The sequence below is a fragment of the Otolemur garnettii genome, unplaced genomic scaffold, assembly GCF_000181295.1.
Source record: "Otolemur garnettii isolate 467f Iridium unplaced genomic scaffold, OtoGar3 scaffold00057, whole genome shotgun sequence".
Taxonomy (NCBI): domain Eukaryota; kingdom Metazoa; phylum Chordata; class Mammalia; order Primates; family Galagidae; genus Otolemur; species Otolemur garnettii.
In genome coordinates this window covers 4,378,055-4,385,699 of record NW_003852452.1, presented here as the reverse complement: position 1 = coordinate 4,385,699, position 7,645 = coordinate 4,378,055, and the positions used below count along the sequence as shown (strand labels likewise).

The 7,645-nt window shown below is 41.4% G+C and overlaps 1 protein-coding gene across 5 annotated transcripts in view; it reads left to right on the top strand.

Moving 5' to 3' along the window:
- Positions 1-222: 222 nt before the first annotated feature.
- SOX5 (SRY-box 5) overlaps positions 223-7,645 on the top strand; it is a 1,023,582-nt gene continuing 1,016,159 nt past the window's right edge. For all 5 annotated transcript variants that reach the window (XM_003792461.3, XM_012806794.2, XM_023514671.1 and 2 more), the window contains exon 1: positions 223-344. The gene's annotated coding sequence lies outside the window, so the exon portion shown is untranslated. The remainder of the gene's footprint in view (positions 345-7,645) is intronic.

Here is a 7,645-nt window from a genome sequence, read left to right as displayed (position 1 = left end):
TTGTTCCCACTGTCTTTTGCCTTTTGTTATTTGCACTCGCATTGTGTTGTTTGTCTCTGAAGCCGCCTCATGACCAGCAAAGGGATTTCACCTCGTCCTTGAGAGCAACACGGGGAGCGCGAGCGAGCGGGCGAGCGAGAGACCGGGGGGGAGAGAGAGGGACACGCGCGCGCACACACACACCGGCACACACGCGCACACACAGACACACACACACACACACACACGGAGTGAAAAAGGCGAGCCACCAAAACCCATCTCCAGTCTCCTCCCGGGGCCCCCCAGCCCGCCACTGTGCCACTTTGCATCCCGCGCCGGAGGAGACATTAACGAGACCGGGTAAGGTGCGTGAATCGCAGCGTTTTAACTTTGTTGTTCGTCCCGATGTTGTTGTGGGCAGACCTCCAAGGCGCAGAGCTCCCCTCTGCCGCTCGCCGGGCCCGCCACTCAGCACTCGCTCCCGGCTCCAGCTGGAGCCCGGCGGAGGAGGGAGGGGGCCGCGGCGGAGTTTCCTCAAGTACAGAGGGAGGGGGACCGGGCTGGGGGTGAGGGAGAGGCGGGAGGCGGCTGGGGACGGGAGGTGGCCCCGTCAGCCCCGGGGGGCGGCCGTCCGCGAGACCCTGGAGTGTGGGCTTGGACCCAGACCAGGGAGCGGGATGAGAACTTTAGATTTTTGTTGGGAAGCCTGCGTACTGTTGCCGGTATTGTTTTGTAAGTGGTGGCGGTGGAGGTAGGTGGTGATGCGAGGTGAGGGCAGGGGTGCGGGTCTGGGCATCCCGGCGGAAGCGTACGGACAGACCCTAAAAGTTGGACAAAGCCCCTTAGCCCTTGTAGAATACGAACGCGGCTCCCCCAGACCACCCTACAACCTGAATCATCTCCCTTTTCGTCTTTTTGTTTCGCTTTCTGCAAACGCTCTCCCTACCACTGCCCCTCCCTCCCGGAATTTTGGAAACAAGTCTCATCCTTGACGATTCTAGGGATTTCAGAGACCGGAAGCTTTAATTTTAATTGCAACTACTTTCCCCCCTCCTCAGTTGGTGTACCAAGTGAAGACCACTCACGTGTCCTGTCACTTTAAGCGCGGGTTGGGGAAATCTCGCTTGCACTTTGGGGCTACAGTACTAAGAAGCAATAAGAAGAGGTTATACGAGTTGAAATCAAATTGGATTTGGAAATGTTTGCGTTTGAGAGCAGCAGTTTGTTGAGTATTGATCTGCTGGCATCGGATGCACACGAAGCACTGTTTACATATTTTAATAGTCATTTCCCTTACACTTTGCAAAGCGGATATATTAATAAATAGATTCGCCCGGGTGAATATCCGAAGACGCTGGTTTCTGTGCCTAAATACGGAGAGTGATGAAAGGGAATTCATTTTAATGTCGCTCAGCTAAAGCAGGTCAAAACGAGGAGTTCAGTGACTATGCAGAGCTCAACTCTCAGGGCCCCCCTAGTGCAGGCACTATGGGTGGCGTCAGCTGCACCTCTCACAAAAGTTTAGGGATTTGCTCTAACCCAATTGAGGTTCTCACAATATCCAGATATCCAAAGGAGTTTGTCAAGAAAGGCATGCGATGTCCCTGGGGACTGCCTTCAGGCTTAGCACAGTTCTGTAGTCAAGGGCAAGACCAAGAGAAATCTGTGGGATTTTGGGTAATAAGTGTGGGAATCTGCAAAGGGACTAGACAGAGTGATTTGTTTCCTTGCTTTCCATAAATAATGGCCCCTAGTATTCTTAACACACACACACACACACACACACACACACCCCAGGCCAATAAGTAGTCATGTGGGAGATTTGTAGGCAGTGGACATTTCAATCAGAAAAAAACAGAGGGGAATTTTTGATCAGCATTACAGGAGTAAGGCTCGATTGCCAAAAGTGATTAGGTTAAGGGCCAGATGGTTTCAAAGTATACGGAAATGTTTTTTAAGTTTGACTTTTATAGCATTTAAAAGGAGGACGGTTTCTTAGAGTCTTTACAGAACTGCTAAATTTTGATCTGTCTAATTTTAAAGGAATTCAGCTGTATGAGAATTGCTGTTAGCTCAGATAGGGAAGGAATCTGGTTTCCAATGCAGATACATGGAACAAAGTTTCTAGGGGTGCTTCTTCCTGATTTAAATATAGCTCCCAGGCTGAAGCCTAGATAAATTCAGCCACAATGATTTAAAATCATAAGTACTTACCCTGAAAGTTCTCTTAGGCATTGTGCAAAGTTCTCTTGTGAATTATGTCATCAACTGTTTATTCTTCAGAATTATACAAGATAAAATCATAAGCATCATTTAAAAATGATGCAATACAACCTTAAATCCTTAAACTGGTAGGGATTGCTTTTGTTTGCCTAAAAGGTAGATCTTTCATCACACGAGTTGTTTAAAAACATTTAATTGTGGGGGTGGGAAGGGATGTGCATAATTATTTAGTTATTTGTGTTAATTATATAGTAGCATGCTCCCTTGAAATTCTTTCTTTTTCCCTGTCTTTCTAGTGGTCTTCTCTTCTAGAAGAGAATCATGAAGACTCAACTGAGTTTTTTATTTGCTTCTGGGTTCAGAAAAAATTTCTTTTTGTAGTCTTTTTAAATGGGTAGTATTGATCCAATCTGACACAGACTTGAAAGCGTAAACTCTTAATCCAGGGAAACAAGCTTCACTTCTTGATATAGAAACTCTGTATTAGGTTTGTCATTCAGTGTAAACAGTTCTGGTTGAATGACGTGTTGTATGCAGGATTCAAAATTCCCAAACTTCTTTGGTAAATAACTTCCTGTTTAGACTAACACGTGGTTTTGTAAAAGAAAAAAATGAATATACACTTAGGAAGGTGCTATCCGTGGAGTATAGTAAATAACACAAAAGAGGGGAATTTATACTCAGATATGACAGCTTTTTTTTTTTTTGGTCCTTGTTAGGGGGTAAGGTATGAGTTATAAGGAGAGTTTAAATCTCACATTTTCCTTTTCTGGTTAAAGGAATAAATTTGCATGCTTGAAGAATGTTTTTTTTTTTTTCTTGTAAAGCAAATTTAAAATATGATACAATGCTTACAAGAATGTGCTGTCTTCTTGCAGAAGCTCTATCCTTTTACCAAGTGAGAAATGATAAATTCTTTAAAGCTATGTTCAGATTATATTAAAAGAATGAAACTTGTAGGACAAAACTTCTGTTTAATAATCTGCCAAAATACGTTGGATTTTGAGTTCTAATGTTGATTTAGATTTCCAGCAGGTATAATTGGTGGATAGGATTGATTGCCATAACCTGGATGATTCACCCAATATCTGATCGACTCCAGTGGTAGAGAGTGCTATAATTAGAGTTTTGAGAGTAACCTGGAAACTTATTTGTCTAGGCCTGAAGTCAAATGCATTCCCTCACGTACTTGTCACAATTTTTTAGTCTGAAAAAATGTAGATTTATTTTAAAGGCGAAGAAAGTGCTTGGCTGTTTCAAATAAACTATATCCTGAATTTAGATTTGTAGATAGTTAATAAAATGAAAGTCCAATTTTGTTCCAAACATTGTTTTAAAACACCCATTTGTAAATTGTCTACATTTGGTTTTCATATGTTAATGATTTGGGATCTGAAACTTATTTCAGAAAGGCATTTTGGTTTATCTTAAAAAACACCACACAAAACTGTCTAAACAACTCTGTAAATAAACTGTTCCAAATGCCTCAATTTGATGAATGAATTAAAGAATTATGGCTCTTAATCCAATTATGATCAGTCTTGTTATTCCATTTCCCATTTGGGGGAGCTTGGGGAGTTGGAATAGTAAATGATTCTCAAATGTGAGTGGGGTCTTTGTTGTTTATTTTTTGTGTGTGATGTAACATAAATAATTACTCATACCTAACATTTAGGAGGGAAGATTTTAGATGTGGAGAAGTTGTATAATGATCTTCAATTAACCAAGAATTCATTTGCATGAGAAGTTGCTGTTAATGGAAGAGCCAAATGCAATTTTTAAAAACATGAAGTAAGGATCTAACCTTTTGCTTAAAAATAATGAATTTTGATAATGAAAGGTAGAGAAATGGAGCACTTAAGGAAGGCTCTTTAATGGGCAGATATTCTGGCACTTTTAGTCACTTTCAGCTGGGCCACATTGGAACGTTTCCTTAGACTATTTAATAATAACTTTACCAAATTCAATTTCCTTGTCTTTAAAATTGAGTCAAGGTCAAATGTAGGCTAACTCTGAGTTAGAGGTATGGTTTGGGGGTTGTTTCCTCTAAACCCTTATTCTTTTAGTGCTTGCGTGGTGGCTTTTGAATGTTCTCCTGATGAGGACACTCTGATCTTCAAGATGAGCCCTTAACGATAGTTGATTTTGCTGTGATGGATGCTTCTGAATTCCTGCTCCCATTAGCCTAATTCAACCTCTGGCTCATAAACCAATTAATTCAAAGATGTTAATAGTTCATTATGGTTTAATTCTCTAACTAGGTGATATTATTACCAATTTTGCAGTTTATTTATGATCATACATCATTTCTTAGAGAAAAACTTGTGGAGATTACAGGCATCAAGGAAAGATGCCGGGGGAAATGTTTATTATAAGACTGAGGAGTTTTTCAGGACCACTCATATCATACCTTGTGGGTAAGTAGGTAGCCAAAGCATGTTGTTCTTCCTGCAGCCCCAATTAAAGTCTTACAGGTGGGGATATAGAGGATGGAACCAGGAAGTGAAAGAGGTTATCTTGTTAGATTATGGACCTGTTCAGTTCAGGTCTGTGATTCATTTGGAGTTCTGGACTTTCAAAGCTCTTCCCCCTTAATTTAAAAAAATGGAAATTACAACGCTGTCCTCATAGTGGTAATTGTGTGAATTATATTGGAGACTATATATGCACTTGGTAGCATGGTGTCTGCTTACCATGAACTAGGGGCTCAGTAAGTATCACCTACTCTTATCTCTCTGTCCCAGTCCAGTCTAGGTTCTGTCATTACTAATGTTTAAAGCTTTATTTTGGACTTATTTTAAACTATTTGAGTCAAGACAAAGAAAACTATCACTCTCTTGAGGCTGACATCAACACTTTAAAATAGGGATTCACCCAAGAATGGAAAAAAAGTATCCAATGTACTCAGCCCTACTATGAAACTAATTTATAGCTTTCATAGGAAAGCTATAACCCAATTTTAGCTCAGGAATATGGAGAGAGGGGAGAGGGAGGGGAGGGTGATCGGTGGGATCACGCCTATGGTTCCTCGTATAAAGGCACATGTGAACCTCTCTAAATGTAGAATATAAATGTCTTAACACAATAACTAAGAAAAAGACCTGAGGCTATGTTAACCAGTTGGATGAAAGTATTTCAGATTGTATATACAAACAGTATACTGTACCCCATGGTAGTATTCATGTACGCTGCTATGATTTAATAAAAAAAAAAAATAAAAGAATGGAAAAATAAATAGCCAATATATTCAAGACTAATACGAAACCAGTATATAAACAATCACGTGCTCATATGAACAATAAAACACGAATATAGTCTAGTAAGGGGGCGGGGGAGGGAGGAGGATGATTGGCAGGGGGGAGGGCGTTTGGTGGGATCTCACCTAGTGTGCACAATGTGAGTGTGTACAGCACACCTCCTGGGTGAGGGGCTCTCCACAACTGAAACTCTACCTTGGAAGTGAGAACCATGTAATCTAACACTTTGTACCCTCATATTAATTTGTAATAAAAGTATGAAAAAAGGAAAAACTAAAATAGGCATTCAGTTAGTATCCATATATGATCTTTGACCACGTGGTTTTATTAAGATGCTGTATTTGGTACCAGTGTGAATTCTTATCTTTTATTCATGTAAGTGCTCCTTTAGTAATTAACATTTTTATCCTACCTAATAGGTAAAGACAGGTCAAAACGTTAGAACCTAATTCTGTGTATTTCTCCTCTTATCTTTTTTTGATTTCCCAGTAGCGGATGTGAACTGGTGAAAGTTTACTGTTACTTAATGCATTTATATTCATCCACCTGTGGGTTATATTAACTTATAGTATGTGTGGGTAAAAAGAAAGTTCATTTTGAAAAATAAATAAATCTTATTTTGCAGTGCTGTTCCGTATAGTGACAACAATTTCTTTAACGAGAATCTCATGGAGTGGTTGATTTGTTTAAATTGGGTGCAAAGAGAAAAGCGTGATAAACGGATGAGCCACTGTGTGCTTTAAAGAGGTGATGTATAGTAACATGGAGAAATCTGGTTTTCTCTTCCCATTGAAACAGAATTTGCCTATAGGTACAACTAATTAAAGACAAAGACAAAGGGAAGTCTTCTTTAAAAAGCAAATAAATGCCTTGGTTGTTGCATTAATTTGGGTACCTCAAGAAGCAGATGCCAAAATGGGATTGGACATGTGAGAAGTTTATTGGAGCAGGGAGCAGTTCAAGGCTACGAGGGTCTTTTGAGCACGAATGAGGCAGGTTTGATACTTATGCATGGAGATGGGGAAGGAAGGATTCTTGAGTAGGTTGAAGTTCAACTAGAAGGCAGTCCAGGATGGGTTTGGTGAGGCAGATGGGAGGCAGCCGATGGAGAAGTCCTCTGTTTGAAGGAATGGATCCTATCAGCTTCTCCTGCTGTGCTGGGCCACTGGCTGGGAGCAGCTCCAGAAAGTGTGGCCTCTGTGCCCCAGTGCTGCTACAGATGTGGGAGCCGCAGCTGGGCAGTGAGTCAATTACATTCTCAAAACAGGAGATCTGAGTGGCACAGTTGTACTGTGGTTGTATTGTCCAGGGTGGTTGGTAACACTTGCTCTGGTCAGGCAGACCTGCCAAAAGGGCAGAAAAAGGCAATTTCTTTGAGCTCTCCTCTCTCTAATGTAAAATGACTATAATGATAGTATTTCCTCACTAGCCAGGATTCAGTGGGAGTGTATGAGATCATAGTACCATGTGTGGCATAGGCGGATGCACTGTACCCATTGCTCTTTTTACTGTACTCACAAACTGCGCCTGGGAGGTACAGGTGAATCGTACGAAGTGAATTGAACATCTTTTATCCAATGGCTATTTCATGTGATCAGAGGCATTGTTTATGCAAGCGAACATCCTTAATGCTTACCTTTTAACAGCAGCTGGATTTATTTCTCAGGCCTCAATCCTTATTTGTATCAGGTTATAAACTGTACCCTATATACCAGCTGACCTTGACCACGTTCAGGTGATTGGCCCTAGAAGCATAGGTAGACAGAACTCTCCTCATTTCCTTCCCTCTCTAGGCTTTCTGTTCAGTTGAGTAGCAAGGCACTGTAAGTCTGCATTTTATCTTGAGCCTCAAACACCTTGTAAGTCTTTGCTCCCCTGTGTTACTGTTACTGTTTCTAAACCAACTTGCCGCACCACAAAGCACTGAACTCAAGTGGCCCTCAGAGCGAGCTCCTGCTGTGATGAGTCACAGAGCCACCAGCACTTTGTTGCCTTAGATTTGATCACTGCCATGAGCAGTCCTTCGATTGTCAGCTAAGAGCCCCTTCAGGGAGTTGTCCCTTAATAGAAAGTCTCTTTTCTTCCCTCCCGTTGTAACTTTAAATTAAAAGAAACTGTAGAGGAGCTGGTGGCATTGCGGCAGTTCATTCTTCTACCCACTGGGAGAACAACATCTGAGAAAAGAC